The sequence below is a fragment of the Zootoca vivipara genome, chromosome 6 (genome assembly GCF_965207765.1).
Source record: "Zootoca vivipara chromosome 6, rZooViv2.hap1.1, whole genome shotgun sequence".
NCBI lineage: Eukaryota > Metazoa > Chordata > Lepidosauria > Squamata > Lacertidae > Zootoca > Zootoca vivipara.
In genome coordinates, this window is record NC_142589.1 from 55,143,684 (window position 1) to 55,162,025 (window position 18,342).

General features: G+C 45.2%; 1 long non-coding RNA gene across 1 annotated transcript; it reads left to right on the top strand.

Moving 5' to 3' along the window:
- The first annotated feature begins 724 nt into the window (after window positions 1–724).
- LOC148685345 (uncharacterized) lies at window positions 725–9,539 on the top strand. Its single transcript, XR_015950575.1, has 3 exons — window positions 725–3,170; window positions 7,948–8,429; window positions 9,226–9,539. It is a non-coding gene; the product is annotated as an uncharacterized LOC148685345 (long non-coding RNA).
- Window positions 9,540–18,342: the final 8,803 nt, after the last annotated feature.

Below are 18,342 nucleotides of genomic sequence, written 5' to 3' on the forward strand. Positions count from 1 at the left end.
GGCAGAGTGAGGCAGCTGCCTCAGGAGGCAGGAAGTGGCAAAGAGGATGGCATACCTCCTTAGTTAGGGTGCTGCCCCATTGGCAGTGCTGTGGTGAGATTCAGTGGCCAGGCAAGCCAGCTTCCGTGTGTGGAATGGAGGGGCCACATCCTGTCTTTGCCTCAGGCAGCAAAATGTCTTGGCGTGCCTTCCTTCCCTACACCTCAGTGCAAGGTAGGTCAGGCTGGAAGAGAAAGGCTGGCTTGAGGTTGCCCAACAAGCTTGATTGACTGATTGCATTTCTATCCCACCCCTCCTCCAAGGAGCTCACAGTAGCATACAGGTTTTCTCTTCCTCTCCATTTTTATTCTCATGACAATCCTGGCAGGTAGGCTAGGCTGGGAGAGAGAGAGTGACCCGAGGTCACCAAGTGAGGTTCTTGACAGAGTGGGGATTTGAACCCTGTTCTTTGCCAAGTCTTAATTCAACTCTAACCAATACAGTACTCCACATCGACTCTCTTGATGGCTGTGTGGGGATTTTGTCCAAGTCCAACATGCTGCCCAGGCTGCCACCTCCGAAGTATCTGGATTTGGCAGGACAAGGTTGCTTGGAGTCTCCTGCCCCACTCCGAGCTGGCTCTCTAAGGGTTAAAGTCACAATGCTTGGAGTTGTTCCTCTCCATCCTACACCCTGCAGGGTCATTTTGCTGTTGTTCCTCTGGATACAACAATGTTATCTGTATTTTCTTTTGAGCTAGCAAATTGTCCTGTTGGTTAAACATTACAGAAGAGAGAGGAGAGAGGAACAGCTCCAATCTTTTATTTCCTTGTTTGCCAAAGAAGGCTTCACTCCAGGCAGAATAATGAGCTTATGGAATTCACTGCCACAAGTTGAGCTGCTGGGTCTGGAGATGAGAAAAAGCCTTGGAGGCATTTGTAAGAGGAAAGGACTTCCACTAGAGCAGCGTTCACCAACCTGGCGCCCTCCAGATGTGTTGGACTACAACTTCCATCAGTCTCAGCCACCACAGCTGTGCCAATGGGGTGTGAGTTGGGACTCTCAGGACACATTCCTACCAGGTGAAGAGCAGGGACGAGTCCCAAGGGCCAGGTAGGAAGGTCTGGAGGGCCACCCTGTTCCTGCTACTGCACAAGACACCAGCAACATACAACGGAGGGAGTGACCATGTGACATTCATGTTCTGTGCCTCGGTGGCCGCACATCCTGTAACTGTGCACAGCAGCCACCCTGGCCGCCGCCCTTGCATGTGTTCAGTATGTATGCGAACGGTGCACCTGCAGCACGTACCAATGTAGTTGAATGTTAAAACCTGGATGAAAACATGCTCCTTGCGCACTGACAAAACAGGCAGCTCTTCCCCAGGGCTGGGTTTTGCATATGATTTGCATTAATACATTAATAGTAGTCTCCAGTCACACGTAGCTTTGCTCAAAAATCACCTCTCCCGCATAGGTTTCATTGGCAAAAAAGGAAGCTTTCTGCTTGGGTATGTTTCCACATACTTCACTGTGCTCATTCTACCTCTCCCTTCCCTCCCACCTCTCTGCTGTTATGTTACCCCTACCCCATCATTTTCCTGTTGTTGCTCCCCCAAAGGTGGGCAGTTAGATTGTAATCTCCTTGGGGCAGGAACCTGTCAAAAAACAGCCTCCCCCAACTTGGTTCACCCCCCAGATGTTTTGGACAGCGGCGTCCATCTATTTGGTGATTGCAATTTGCTAACCCCAAATGCGGAAGCAGCTCAAGTCCACCCTTCCATAAATCTCAAAAAACTGAAATTTTGATAACTGAATAAATCTGAGCTCTCTTCTCCAGTCTTCCCTCTGCGTGTAACTGATGCTCTCCTGCATGCTCATACTCTTTGGCATTTCATAAATGAAAATAGGGACACATTTCTGGCCCCATTGCTTCCCTGATCCCTTTCATTACGCATTGCTGAAGGCCCTGTTGTCTGCTGCAGGCATTGTTCATTGCCTCTGCAACAGCCTCATCTCACACTGATTTAAAAAAAAAACAGGAAGTTTTTTCATCCATTCGGTTATTAATATGCAATCATTGTCTTACAATCTGCTATTGAAGAGATTCACAAGCTTGTAAAATGGCAGCATCTAATGTCCATACATTCATTGTCCGTGCATGAGCATTTATGTTCATGCGTTCTAGAGATAAAAATATATCCTCCTCCATCACCCTCAGCAACTCAGGTATTTAATTTCTGGGGGTAGGGCTGAAGAATGGCAAGTGTGGAAACAACTCACACCAACAACATTTTAATAATGTGTTTGTTTGCTTATAGCCCAAAAGGCTCTCAGGGCAGCTGACAAGATCAGTAGTGGGACAGTGTCTGCCTTCATGTTCACCAGCAAAAGCACATGACACACAAAGAAAGAGGGATGGGGTGGGAGGAGGAAAAAAGCAAGCTCGGGCACCAGTTTTTAAAGTTAGTCTTCTGGCAACTGCTGATTGGGATGGAACAGTTCCGATAGCCAGATGGAATCTGCCACTAACTGACAGTTGAGGGGGGGAAGCAAAGGCAGCTGTTCTCTCAGGAATTGCCCTGCTTCTTTCCTCTCCCTCTTCTCTGCAGCCTTATGGAATGGCTGTTAGTGCCTTTAGGTGACAACAACCTTCACCTGCCTTTTGGCTTAACCCCCAAAATAGAAATAGGATTTATCAGAGACAGAGGCCAGAAAAGAGGGATTGCCCCTGATAAATAGGGACAGTTGCCCCATGTGGACCCAGCAGGAATGTTTTCTGCATATCCCCCAGTCCACTTTGAGCAGACAACTAGCCTTCTTCCTGCCTTCATGATGTGCAAAGGGGATGTTCCCAGAGGATAAGGACATCAGAAGAGCCTGGCTATTGGATCAGACCAGAGGCCCACCTTGTCAAGCATCCTCTTCTCACAGTAGCCAGCCAGATGCTGATGGAAAGCCCAAAAGCAGAACCTCAAGAAGGCTCTCTCCACTGATGCTGCGTCTTGCCCATGCCTGCTTAGGATGCCTGTGTGTCTTATTGAGGAGGAGAATCCTCAGTTTGAAGGCCAGTCTGTCCAAATTAAGTGTAAAGAGCCCTAAGAAGGGACAGCAGTTGAAGTCACCCACCTACAATTTGTACCTGGACAGCAGACTGAGCAGCCACACATATCTTACGAGGACACCGCTAAGGTGAGATATACAGTAGTTGAATTAATGTGGGGAACTGTGGGCCATCTCTCCTCGTGAGTGCAGGCTCCTGGGGGTGCATGCCAGTGGTGGGAGGGGCCAGGGACAAACATGGGTGGAGCAATGGATAGGATGGTGACCTTTGAACAGTAGGTTCAGTACATTTTGGCACCTGACCCGGAAAGAAGGGGTGAGTGAAGATCTGCATCTGGGAGGAGACCAGCAGCACCTCCTATTTGCCAAGAGGCTGGGGTGGGGGGTGCTGCTGTTGAGGAGACAACAAACCTAGCCTCCCAGGAGTGTGCCACAGTTGTAATTGCGATGGGGGTGGCAGCAACAGGCAATGTATTCCTTGGAGGCTGGATCTGCTGTCCCTGTGGATCTTGCTGCCTGAGGTGGTCACCTCACTTTGCCTCATGGGTGGGCTGGTCCTGAGTAGGCTACATCCCTGCCACAGAAAAGTCAAAAGTTTATACACTCACCCCCACTCCCTCTCCATTCTGCATCCACGCTTGCAAGAAGCCCTTATCACACTTCAAGGATACATTCCAGCCAGGCAAGGGCAGGGTCAGTGAGAGGCATGTTATGGGGAGAGTCCTGAGGGCCAGAGAGAGAGAGAGACTGAGATTCAGAGAACAGTGTTTGGCTCCCTGGGATGGATGTTTCTCACCCCTGACTGAAATTATAGTAATTTCTGCATTTCTGCCTATACATATTGGTTAAACCACAGAGCCTAGGGCTTGCTGATCAGAAGGTTGGCGGTTCGATTCCCTGCGACGGGGTGAGCTCCCGTTGCTCAGTCCCAGCTCCTGCCAACCTAGCAGTTCGAAAGCACGTCAAAGTGCAAGTAGATAAATAGGCACCGCTACAGCGGGAAGGTAAACGGTGTTTCCGTGTGCTGCTCTGGTTCGCCAGAAGTGGCTTTGTCATGCTGGCCACATGACCTGGAAGCTATACGCCGGCTCCCTCGGCCAATAATGCGAGATGAGCGCTGCAACCCCAGAGTTGGTCACGACTGGACCGAATGGTCAGGGGTCCCTTTACATTTACCTTTTTACCTATACATATGAATTAGATTCTGTTAAGTAGCCACCCAATTCCTGTTATTCTGTATGGCTGTAATTTTCCATTGCTAAAGCTCATGTTTTAAAATACAGGGAATCCTTCGCTAGTGTAAGGTTATTACCACCCTGTTCTTCACCAGGCCTTGGATGGCCCACTAGCTCCATTCTCATGTGACCAGGCCTCTTCTCCTTCCGCCTCCTCTCCCTGCAATCTCACTCCCAGGGTCACAGCATGCAATGCAGCCTCTGTATTTATAGCACTGGCTCTCCCTGCTGGAATAGACGATACCAGATGGGGCCTCCCTTTAGCACATGCTCTGCGCCTAATGGAAGCAGCCACCCCCTGGGCTGTGGTGAGGTTGGTTCCGTCCATGATGCTTGTTGCCCACTTCTTTATTTATTTACTTTCTGTGTGCTGTTAGATGCCCAATAAACTCAGATTATCTGGGCATCATACAATGAACGCTACACAGGATAAAAGGAAAGGGCAAAAATACAATCGAATAGGGACACAAGAACAAATTAAAATGGCGCTGAAAATTAATGGCAAGACAAGTGGCAATTCTACCATCTGAAACATTTCCAGAGTCTGCCCAGAATTCTGTGAGGAAAAGGATGTGCTTTAAAGGTCTAGTGTGTACACAGGCTCTACGTATGCGTCCACACAAATAAAATAGCCGCACTGGCACCCTAAAACACCATAAACCTCAGCTCTAAAATTCATTAAATCTGGGCTGCAGGGGTGGTCAGGAATCTTAGTCTCATCAAACAGAGAGGCAGGCTAACAGCCTGTGGGGGACATGCTGCAAATATGATGCCATCACTCACTATTGGCCCTTTCCCTGGTCCTCATGCATTTGTTTTTGTTTTTATATATATATGCTTTTTATCAGCTTCTTATTACCACACAAACACACACAATGAACATATTTTTTAAAAAAAAATACAAATACAGTTACAAAACAAATAATAAACGTATATCCCTATTTCAATTCTTATTCTTTTCTAACTGACTTCCTTCGTCCTCAACGCGGGTCTAATTTCATATTTGGTAAACTGTTTCTTTCTCATTTCCCTTTTCCTGCTTTTCTCTATATTTTATACTTTTACACCATATTTTGTTTTGCAAAAATTACTCAAAGCAAGTCCAGGTACTGATTTCAGGACACTGCTTTTTAAGATAATCTCCATATTTTCCCCAATCTTTTTGGAATTTTTGTTTAGATTGTTCCCTAATTGTATCAGTCATTTTGGCCATGTTGCATACAGGAATATTCTCTTATTTTCACTTGCAATGTCGGAGTCTAATATGCCCAGCAGAAAAGCTTCTGGTTTTTTTTAAATAAAGGTTTGTTTAAATATTTTCTTCAGCTCTTAATTTTATTACAGGTCCACCACATGTGTAGCAGCACCCCCTCTGCTTGATTACACCTCCAACACATTTTGGATTTTGTTTTATACATTTCAAATATTTTGCTAAGTGTTATGCACCATCTAGAAAACATCTTTAGAAAATTTTCCTTTATGGCGTCGCAAGCCGTAAATCTCCGATTCTCATTCCATAGTTTTTCCCATGATGATAATTGAAGTAAACATATAGGTCATCATGCATTTGATCTTTGGCAAGTAGTTCTGAGAAAAACAGATTCAAAATTTCACCGCATTTTGTGGGGTTTCTCTTCTCCCTAGAAAATACTCCTTTGCCCACCTCTTGTGCAAATTTGTATTGGATTTTCCTGCATCACAGGGAACAATAATGAATTGAAGTGAGTTAAGGTTGGTGACTCAGTAGTGTGGTCTACGCAGAAACAGGCATCATTTAAGGCAATATGTCAAAAGACAGGGAAGTGCCGTGGATCTACCGTATGCCTTTGTTCCTCAGGTTCAATCCCTGCTGGCATCTCTGAGTAGGGCTGTGGAAGGCTAAGATCCTGGAGAGTCACTGCCCGTGTGTCAATGGGACAGCGCTAAATGGACCAATGGTCTGATCTCAGTATTCAGCTTCATAACGCCAGTGCATGACACCTGTCATTCGTTTAAAACATACCCTTATCCACTCAAATACCATTTCTTCCCTGCATATTTTACATGAACGTAACCATTCAGTAATCCATTGTTACATCCATCAAAACTTATTTTTACTGTTGGATTTATCTTAATGCTACCAGGGGGCACTTCTTACAAAGTTTCCTTGTAAGTGTGAGTAATTGAGTCATAACAAAACTTAACTGAAAAAAAACACACACATAAATGTTGAGCAATGTTTGTAGGGTGTGGGCAGGCAGGCAGGCAGGCACACACAGAGGGCTAGTCTCTATAACTGCATCAATTCCCCCAAAAGCAAATTGTGTGCCCTTGAAGCCCCTCAGAGCTCCTTCTTCCCAGCCAGCTGAAAAAACAACAGAGGCTTCTATCTCTGCCAGGGCGCTTTCTTCAGATGCTTGTATCTAGTAGCCACCAGCCAATAACCACCATTTAAACAAACACTGTGGCCCACTGAAGGAACATTGTTTACAATTTGCTGGACTCCCATAGCCAAAGACCAATTACCGGTATTTTGTAGACAGGGCTCCCCTAAACTGAGCGATCTTTATAAATTATGACAGTTGGGGGGGGGGCTCTGGGGGGCTGGAGGGAAGAGGGCCCAGCCTTTCACCTCCATTTTTCTCCAGCCTGGCCTCGCAGTGCCCATGAGTTGTAGCCATCTGTTTGAATGGCAGTTGGTTGGCCGGCAGGGAAGTCTGAGCAGTTGGTTGCCATCCAGCTCCTAGTGGGCAAATGTCCACCTGACAGAATCTACCACCCTAATTGGCACTAATTGGCATTCCTTGTGACAGACTTGGCTTTGCGGAACAGACGCCTCAGGGCAGTGCCAGGCAGTCTCCACCCTCATGTGTGAACACAAATTGGCCAAGCAAAAAGGTAACGCGGCTGAGAGACAGAGAGGGCTCATTCACACTTTTGCTTGACCCGTATTTTGATTGTATTGTGCACCAATTAATCTTGTTGTTCCATGGCTGTGCCTTGGGAAAATCTGATCTTACATGCTGAATCAGAAGCTTTGGTTAAGCAAAAGCTCTCTTTGGATTTTCTGCACATCTGGTAAGATCTGATTTGGTGGGTAAGATCTGATTTTTGCAAGGAACAGTTGCAGAATCACAAGAAAAATTCTTGGACCCTGGGGAATTAATCAGTATGCAGTACAATTAAAATAAGGCTCCAGTAAAAGTGTGGATGAGACAACAGAGTTCTTAAGGGCTGCCCGCAAATCCGGGTTGCCCATGCAGAGATTGAAGCCTCTGACACTCGAGAAGCAAAGTTGATAAGTTGCCGGTTGACGATAAGTAAAAGAAGGCATGTATTTTTATTTTCTCCTTGCATCACAAAGCGGTAGAACTCATTGCCACAAGATGCTGAAAAGGCCACTTTTTTAGAAGACATCTGAAAGCAGTGCTGTTTAGGGAGGCTTTTAATGTTTAATAGTGTGCTATGGTCCATGGGGTCACGAAGAGTCAGACACGACTAAACGACTAAACAACAACAGATTATTTTATTTCATTTTTCTGTTTAATAGATTATTTTATTTCATTTTTCTGTTTAATAGATTATTTTGTTTCCTTTTTCTGTTGGAAGCCGCCCAGAGGGGCTGGGGAAACCCAAGCAGATGGGCAGGGTATAAATAAATAAATTATTATTATTATTCCTCCATTCTGAAGGAAATCAGCCCTGAGTGCTCACTGGAAGGACAGATCGTGAAGCTGAGGCTCCAATACTTTGGCCACCTCATGAGAAGAGAAGACTCCCTGGAAAAGACCCTGATGTTGGGAAAGATTGAGGGCACTAGGAGAAGGGGAAGACAGAGGACGAGATGGTTGGACAGTGTTCTCGAAGCTACGAACATGAGTTTGACCAAACTGCGGGAGGCAGTGGAAGACAGGAGTGCCTGGCGTGCTATGGTCCATGGGGTCATGAAGAGTCGGACACGACTAAACGACTAAACAAGAGCAACAACAACAACAACTATTATTATTATTATTATTATTATTATTATTATTATTAAGTACAAAATATATTTTAAAAAAACATGGAGGCAATGTCTGTTGGTGACTACCAGCCATAACAAGATGCACACTTGTCAGGTCAGAGGCAATTGAGAAAGGTTAAGGAAGAAAGGCTATCATTCTTGCACTTGTTACAGGTAGGTAGCCGTGTTGGTCTGGGTCGAAGTAAAATAAAAAAATTCCTTCAGTAGCACCTTAAAGACCAACTAAGTTTTTATTTTGGTATGAGCTTTCGTGTGCATGCACACTTCTTCATTCTTGCACTTGCTGTGTGCAAACATCCTCCTCTATGGACAGTGTGGTTCTTAATAGCACCTTATAATGCTTAGTCTCAAAAGTGCTTTGTATGCATTTTATCATAATTTCCTCATTCATACAATGGTAAGTATCTGTCTGTCACATGAGAGACTTGGGCTTGATTCTCCAATGGGGATCCAGTGACTTTTGAGAGCCGGTGTAGTGTAGGGGTTAGAGTGCTGGACTAAGACCTGGGAGACCAGAGTTCAAATCCTCACTCAGCTGTAAAACTCACTGGGTGACCTTGGGCCAGTCACAGTCTCTCAGCCAAACCTACCTTGCAGATTGTTGTAACTTACAACTATTTGTAAGGATAAAAAATGGAGATGAGAAGAACCGTCTAAGTCACCTTGAGCATCTTGGGGAAAAGGTGGGTTATAAATGTAAATATATATATATTCCTTACATCAGCCCTGCCAGGCAGACCGGTGTTGTGATCCCTGCCTTGCAGAAAGAGCAGGAGTGCTGTGGTGGAAGAGAGCGGCTTGCTTTTGTGAGTTAGTAGTTGGTAGGTGAGATTCAAATCTGGGATGTCTGGCTCAAGCTCTGCACTACTGTACTATCTTACATTGACTCTTTTCTCTCTTCACTAGAGTTCACCACAGAAATGACTTCATATTTATTTTCTCTCCCAAGGATATGAGGATATGAGGAGTGGACTTGGTGCTGGAACCTGTTGGGCAACTTTCTTTTGCGTCCCCAGCAGAAGATGAAGAAAGGAGCAAAGGGGAGAAAGAAAACAAGCCCAGAGACACCTACCCAGAGTGCAGGCCTCTTACAGCCCTGGCCTGTTCCTTTGCTACCCTCATCTTCATCTTCCTCCCCCTCCCCATTCTGAACCCACCTTCCTAATTTGAGGTCAAGAAAAAGGAAAAAAAAACCTTGAGCAACAACAGGCAGCTTCCATTATATTAAGGGACAATGTCAGGAATTTGTCTAGCTATCACAACTAGATCCACCCCTTCATGGATCAATGCCTTCATGATCCACCCCTTCATGGATCAATGCCTTGTCGTGGCGAAGGGGCTTGAATAACTCAGAGAAGCTATGAGCTATGCCATGCAGGGCCACCCAAGATGGACAGGTCATAGTGGAGAGTTTTGACTAAACGTGATCCACCTGGAGAAGGAACTGGCAAGCCACTCCAGTATCCCTGCCAAGAAAACTCCATGGACAAAGACAACAGGCATATAAAAGTTATGACGCTGGAAGATGAGCCCCTCAGGTCGGAAGGCGTCCAACATGCTACTGAGGAAGAGCGGAGGACAAGTACAAGTAGATTCAGAGCTGATGAAGCGGCTGGGCCAAAGCCGAAAGGACGCTCAGTTGCGGATATGCCTGGAAGCGAAAGGAAAGTCCGATGCTGTAAAGAAAAATATTGCATAGGAACCTGGAATGTAAGAACCATGAGTGGAGGTAAGCTGGATGTGGTCAAAAATGAGATGACAAGAATAAATATCGACATCCTGGGCATCAGTGAACTAAAATGGAAGGGAATGGGCGAATTCAGTTCGGGTGACTATCATATCTACTACTGTGGGCAAGAATCCTGTAGCAGAAATGGAGTGGCCCTCATAGTCAACAAAAGAGTGGCAAAAGCTGTAATGGGATGCAATCTCAAAAATGACAGAATGATCTCGATACGAATCCAAGGCAGACCTTTTAACATCACAGTAATCCAAGTTTATGCACCAACTACTGGTGCTGAAGAAAGTGAAATTGACCAATTCTATGAAGACCTACAACAACTTCTAGAAATGACACCAAAGAAGGATGTTCTTCTCATTACAGGGGATTGGAATGCTAAAGTAGGGAATCAAGAGATAAAAGGAACAACTGGCAAGTTTGGCCTTGGAGTTCAAAATGAAGCAGGGCAAAGGCTAATAGAGTTCTGTCAAGAGAACAAGCTGGTCATCACAAACACTCTCTTCCAACAACACAAGAGACGACTCTACACATGGATATCACCAAATGGGCAGCATCGAAATCAGATTGATTATATTCTCTGCAGCCAAAGATGGAGAAGCTCTATACAGTCAGCAAAAACAAGACCTGGAGCTGACTGTAACTCAGATCATCAGCTTCTTATAGCAAAATTCCAGCTTAAACTGAAGAAAGTAGGAAAAACCACTGGGCCAGTAAGATACAATCTGAATCAAATCCCTTATGAATACACAGTGGAAGTGAGGAACAGGTTTAAGGATTTAGATTTGGTGGACAGAGTGCCTGAAGAACTATGGATGGAGGCTCGTAACATCATACAGGAGGCAGCAACGAAAACCATCCCAAGGAAAAGGAAATGCAAGAAAGCAAAATGGCTGTCCAACGAGGCCTTACAAATAGCGGAGGAGAGGAGGCAAGCAAAATGCAAGGGAGATAGGGAAAGATACAGGAAACTGAATGCAGATTTCCAAAAAACAGCAAGGAGAGACAAGAGGGTCTTCTTAAATGAGCAATGCAAAGAAATAGAGGAAAACAATAGAATGGGGAAAACCAGAGATCTGTTCAAGAAAATTGGAGATATGAAAGGAACATTTCGTACAAAGATTACCATAATCAAGGACAAAAGTGGTAAGGACCTAACAGAAGCAGAAGACATCAAGAAGAGGTGGCAAGAATACACAGAGGAATTATACCAGAAAGATATGGAGGTCTCATACACCCCAGGTAGTGTGGTTGCTGACCTTGAGCCAGACATCTTGGAGAGTGAAGTCAAATGGGCCTTAGAAAGCATTGCTAATAACAAGGCCAGTGGAAGTGATGATATTCCAGCTGAACTATTTAAAATTTTAAAAGATGATGCTGTTAAGGTGCTACACCCAATATGCCAGCAAGTTTGGAAAACTCAGCAATGGCCAGAGGATTGGAAAAGATCAGTCTACATCCCAATTCCAAAGAAGGGCAGTGCCAAAGAATGCTCTAACTACCGCACAATTGCGCTCATTTCACACGCTAGCAAGGTTATGCTTAAAATTCTACAAGGCAGGCTTAGGCAGTATGTGGACCGAGAACTCCCAGAAGTGCAAGCTGGATTTCGAAAGGGCAGAGGAACCAGAGACCAAATAGCAAACATGCGCTGGATTATGGAGAAAGCTAGAGAGTTCCAGAAAAACGTCTACTTCTGCTTCATTGACTATGCAAAAGCCTTTGACTGTGTCGACCACAGCAAACTATGGCAAGTTCTTAAAGAAATGGGAGTGCCTGATCACCTCATCTGTCTCCTGAGAAATCTCTATGTGGGACAAGAAGCTACAGTTAGAACTGGATATGGAACAACTGATTGGTTCAAAATTGGGAAAGGAGTACGACAAGGTTGTATATTGTCTCCCTGCTTATTTAACTTATATGCAGAATTCATCATGCGAAAGGCTGGACTAGATGAATCCCAAGCCGGAATTAAGATTGCCGGAAGAAATATCAACAACCTCAGATATGCAGATGACACAACCTTGATGGCAGAAAGCGAGGAGGAATTAAAGAACCTTTTAATGAGGGTGAAAGAGGAGAGCGCAAAATATGGTCTGAAGCTCAACATCAAAAAAACCAAGATCATGGCCACTGGTCCCATCACCTCCTGGCAAATAGAAGGGGAAGAAATGGAGGCAGTGAGAGATTTTACTTTCTTGGGCTCCTTGATCACTGCAGATGGTGACAGCAGTCACGAAATTAAAAGACGCCTGCTTCTTGGGAGAAAAGCAATGACAAACCTAGACAGCATCTTAAAAAGCAGAGACATCACTTTGCCGACAAAGGTCCGTATAGTTAAAGCTATGGTTTTCCCAGTAGCGATGTATGGAAGTGAGAGCTGGACCATAAAGAAGGCTGATCGTCGAAGAATTGACGCTTTTGAATTATGGTGCTGGAGGAGACTCTTGAGAGTCCCATGGACTGCTAGAAGATCAAACCTATCCATTCTTAAGGAAATCAGCCCTGAGTGCTCCCTGGAAGGACAGATCGTGAAGCTGAGGCTCCAATACTTTGGCCACCTCATGAGAAGAGAAGAATCCTTGGAAAAGACCCTGATGTTGGGAAAGATTGAGGGCACTAGGAGAAGGGGACGACAGAGGACAAGATGGTTGGACAGTGTTCTCGAAACTACGAACATGAGTTTGACCAAACTGCGGGAGGCAGTGCAAGACAGGAGTGCCTGGCGTGCTATGGTCCATGGGGTCACGAAGAGTCGGACACGACTAAACGACTAAACAACAACAACAACAATCACAACTAGATCATGAGGTCCAGAAACTTGTTCTTTAAAAAAAATGAAAGCTGTAATTCTCATTCCCTCTTCCTTTTAGGTTTATGCTCCTAGCGTTACTGTGTTTCGTTCTCTTGCAAATCTCCCTGGAAATGGTTACTAATGATGCTTTATTTGTGGAGTTTTGAATGTCTATTTTGTACAATTTTTGCTTGTAATGCATTTTTTTGTTTTGTTTTTTGTTTCAGATAGTAATTTGTTTTTCCTGTTAATGTTGCTGCTTTAAGCATGGCTCTTTATTGCAGTTTGTGTTTGACCTTTACCTGTAATGTTTTATTTTGATATTTTGTAATGTTCTATTTGACAATGTGAGTTACTGTAAAGCAGGAGTAGGCAACCAACGGCCCGGGGTCCGGGAATCAGCGTGTTTTTACATGAGTAGAATGTGTGCTTTTATTTAAAATGCATCTCTGGGTTATTTGTGGGGCATGGGAATTTGTTCATCCCCCCCCCAAAAAAAATATAGTCCGGCCCACTACATGGTCTGAGGGACGGTGGACCGGCCCATGGCTGAAAAAGGTTGCTGACCCCTGTTGTAAAGGATTTGGAGATTTGTTTATTTCGTTATTTAAACATGAAGCGGTCTAGAAATGATTTCAAGAAAGAAAGAAATGTACACTGGAGGGAGATCTGTAAAATAAGTCAATGTCTGTTTCTGCCATGCGTTGTGACTGCTGGGAAATGTCTTCTTTGGTTATTTTGAGACAGCAAGCTCTGCTTTCCCCCTTCTGTTTCCTTTCTCCAGGCGACTGTTAAAGGCCAGACCTGTACTATGTCTCTTTGCTCTCTGCATCTCAAAAAGTAGTAAAGGCATGACTCCTCCAATGCATCTGGGGCTCAGCTCTGGTGCTCAGCTCAAGAGGCCACAGTGGGTTAGGGCTGCCAACTATTTCACTGGCTTCTGCTCTTTCGTTGCCTCTAATATATTAAAACAGCATGCCAGGCTGTTTCCTTTGGCCTGGTCAGTTGGCAACTCAAGTCGCAGCACACACCTTCTCGTCCTGCTCCTCATCAAACCCCTGGACTTAGAAGGACCCCCTTGGCTTGGCATGGTGTGCGTGTGTGAAATCAGATCTACACCCAACTTCCCAAAGCCGGTTAATCTGCCTCCTCCTGGCCTGGCGAGGGTGGCTTGTTTTGGAAGGTAAATGCTGCAGTTTGAAGAACCGCTGCTGGCTGAAGGCCCCCCGCCCCTATTTGCATAGCTCCTAGACAGGCGTGCGCCTCTGTTTTTGCACCGCGTTGTGACCTTCCCCCCTCCCCATTTTTCAAGGCAACACCCAGGGGACCCGCCAAGGCCACACAAAGGCCCTTCCTTCCTCTCAGCTGAGCTCCTTGCTTCAGCGCAGTTGCCATAGCAACCCAGGAGGGAACAGGCCTGCTCATCTCCAAGGCCCCGCAATCTCAAATTGTGTTTAGAGAGGGGGATATTTCAGAGGCCTTGGCCACAGGGAGATGCTGACCTTGGCCAATTTACACATTAATTTCTGAACTTTGAGGCAACGTAGCAAAGTATAAACATTTCATCATCATTTGTGTACGGCGGCTTGGTTGGTGGCGGCAGAACATAGTTATCATATAGCTGATGAAAGCCTTATTTTCCATGAATTTGTCTAAATCTCTTTTAAAGCTATCCAAGTTGGTGGCCATCACAAGAGTAGCGTTATTCTGCCATTATTGCTGCGTCTTGTGGGAATGAATTCCATGGTTTAACTATTTGCTGTGTTTTTGTCCGTCTTGATGATAATCTTCCTGTTTTGATTTGTGTGGCTCAAGCTGCTGTTACAGGCACAAGAGCTGGTCAGAATGATTCTTCCCCTGGTTAGTTGGCAACTCTGAAAGGCACATGCTTAATCAGATGGCTACCCTGCAATAAACAAGTGCAGCCCTGAGCCTTTCCCCCCAAAGAGCTGCCACTCTTAAACTTGGCAAATTACGGGCTGCCTCTCCACCCTCCAACTTGAGAGAGCAAAACAAATAGGACGTCAAGGGGCCTATATAGTGACCATAGTACTATAATCATTGGTGCCTGGTTGCATTGTTTTAATTATTTTAATTATGGAAATGCAGAGTTGGTTAAACAGGCCACAAATGCGCAGCAGCCATTATAATCTTTTATTATACCACACAGCAATTGCATTTTCCAAAGTGGCAGCTCAGGAACATAATTGTTTGTGTAAACTCCTTGCAATACAGTCACACTTCCTTTTGTAGCTAATACATACTTATGTTCTGGTTAAAGGATCTCCCTTTTGGTTTATTTCAGTGCATTCCCCTCTGCACTAGATCATAATGCCTCAGCTCTCCACAAATTGCTCTCCACAACCTCAGTTCCTCTACAGCCATTAATCTATCATCAAGAGGCAGCCTCCTTAATGGCATGCCATCCAAAGGACATTGGAGTTAGTTGACCCACATGAAAGTGCACTCAGGTACATTATATAGGTTGGGCATGTATCCTAGTTTACAGGTGACAGTTCTCTTATTTGAAGACTCATAGAATCATTGAGTTGGAATAATGCCCTCTTGTAGCATCCAGCCTCTACTGAAGAAGAACCCACCATTTCCCAAGGCACCTCCACTATTCCACTCTCAAAGAGCTCATAATCACATACCAAGAGGAATTTCTTCCTCATGTCTACTAGTCTACATTGCTTTTCTTGTAATTCAGATCCTACCCTCCAGGACAAAAGAAAACATATTTGCGTCTTCTTGTACACAGCAGCCCATCAGGCAGATTGAGGTGGCACAAAAGTCATATGCACACAGTCTTCCTCACTATGCTGAGAGGCATTGGACACATTTCTATTTAAATTATGGCAATGGCTTCTACATAGACGTATATCTTAGCATATACAATGTTCATTAACGGGAAAGGTCGTAGCTCAGTGGAAGAGCCTCGCCTTTGTCTGCAGAAGGTCCCAGGTTCAATCTGTGGTATCTGCAGGCAGGGCTGGGAATATCCTGTCTGAAATCCTGGAGAACTACTAGACAGTGTGGGTGAATGATTCCATGTGGTTGGTGTTGACAGGGATTAGAAAGAAGGGCATAAACTCTGGGCAAGTGGTTCAAACCCCCGTCAGACCCCAAAGACTGGCACTGCCAGGAAGCATTGGCAAACTCACCATGTGATGGACCCAGGCATAGAGTGGCCATGTGTCCTATTTTACAGAGGGAAGTCTTCTATTTAGAGATGTCCTCTATGTAATAGGCTATCCAGTTCATGCCTGAGATAAAGAGCTCGTCCAGCCTTCCTTTTGTGCTATATTTCTAGGCACAGGTCTGCATCTTAAAGTCTGAGTGGAAACTCACTCTTTAATACTGAATCAGAGCAAATGGCAATCTGTTAAAGGCTGAGTTTTAATGGGGAAAGTACCGGGGGTGGGGGAGCACTCAGACACAGCACTTTAAAACATGGACCTGTCCCTAGAAAGCACAGGGGAAAAGGTAAGTGTGGATGAGCCCTAAGATAAAGAACACAAAACACAAGGGCACCATTTTCCCAACCAGGGTGATGCAGGAAACAATGCCTTATGAGGAACGGCTTAGGGAGCTGGGTATGTTTAGCCTGGAGAAGAGAAGGTTAAGGGGTGATATGATAGCCATGTTCAAATATATGAAAGGATGTCATATGGAGGAGGGAGAAAGATTGTTTTCTGCTGCTCCAGAGAAGCGGACACGGAGCAATGGATTCAAACTACAAGAAAGAAGATTCCACCTAAACATTAGGAAGAACTTCCTGACAGTAAGAGCTGTTCGGCAGTGGAATTTGCTACCAAGGAGTGTGGTGGAGTCTCCTTCTTTGGAGGTCTTTAAGCAGAGGCCTGACAGCCATATGTCAAGAATGCTTTGATGGCGTTTCCTGCTTGGCAGGGGGTTGGACTGGATGGCTCTTGTGGTCTCTTCCAACTCTATGATTCTATGATTCTAGGAACATAGAAACTCCCTTATCCTGAGTCAGACCAATGATTATTGGCAGCTCAGTACACTGAGTGGCAGTGGCTCTCCAGAAGGTTTCCCCATCCCTACCAGGAGAAGGTGGGGATTGAACTTGGGAGTCTTCTGTTGCCCTACCACTGAAATCTGGCGCAGTATTTCTATTTAAATTACAATATTTCTTAAGAAATTAGGAAAATGCACATATAAATTAGTATATGTAAACTTTATCAGTGTCCGTGATTGCCCTCCTTTTTGGTGATGCACAAGGGGTCACCCTTTGCATGGTTGTGATCTGTAACAAGGCGGATGCAGATATGTCAATTTATTTTAACGCTAATGAAAGGGATGAGCTGTTCATGCGCTACAGCTCTTTTAAATGTGCTAAAAAGGTTTCACGCTGAGATGTATAGAGAGACGGGAGCAGCCTGTCAGTTAATGGAAGCGAAATAGGAAGCAGCACCCAAACAGGCTGGACTTTTCCAACTGCAGTTGCTAAGAGTACTGGCCCCATGCCCCCAGCCCAGTGCCCACCCTGCTTACCTTTGCCCTAGCTGGGTGGGATTGGTATGTGAGGAGCCAGATGAGCAGAAGAGATGTCTCAGCAGCAGGGATAGCCACTATGTGTGCATTCCGCCATGTGCTAATGCCCACACAATAGGAGAGTGTTAATGTAGCTCTCGTCATTTGCCAGTTCACTGGACACCACTCAGTCACTGTCTGAGCTCGCTATCAGATCTGGATACCTGCCAAAAGCTAGGTTTGTGGGAGGGGGAGATTCAGAATTTGGGGGGGGGGCGGCCAGGGTTTAAGGAGATTGGATCATAAGCACAGTTAAAACCACATAGACACCTTCCTCTGTGATGGACTTCCTGGACTGAGGGATGCGGAGGGGAGTCAGAGAGAAAAGTCAATCACTTTCAGTTCCCCATCCCTAGGTCCTGATGGTAAGGCCAAGCAAACATATTGGCAAAAATCACATCTGTGAAATGGGGCTACCAATGACCTGCTTTCTAGGATTGCTGTGAGACTGAACACAGTCAAGACTGCAAAAGTATTTTGCAAATGATTACAGGTTTATGCTAAAAAACTATCCACAGATTGCTAGTGAGAGATCTACACGTGGGACTCAATGGCATGCTAAAAACTATCATGTTTATTGTGGCATGAGGCCACTCGAGGGGCCTCCTCTGCTGCCACTTCATCATCACGTTTGCTTCCTGCCTGACGTGAGGAAAGAAGTGACGTGGCTTGCCACAGGGAGCCGTGGAGGTCACAGGCAGCAAAATGGGAAGCACTTCCAAAGAAAACACCTGCAGCAGACAAGGTGGGGTCAAAGTGATGCATCTTGGCCCAGACAAAGGAGATTCCTAGGAAATGGAGGCCTGCTCTAGGCTGCTCCAGGGAGCAACCCAGGGATTCGTTAGGCTATTGTTTTGATTCATTTATTGCACCTTCATTGTGTATTTTTTTTGTATTAGGAAGTGTTGCTGTTATTTCTTAATGCTCTGCTGTTGCTGTGAGCCACTTTGAGCTCATCTTGGCTGAAAAAGCAGCAT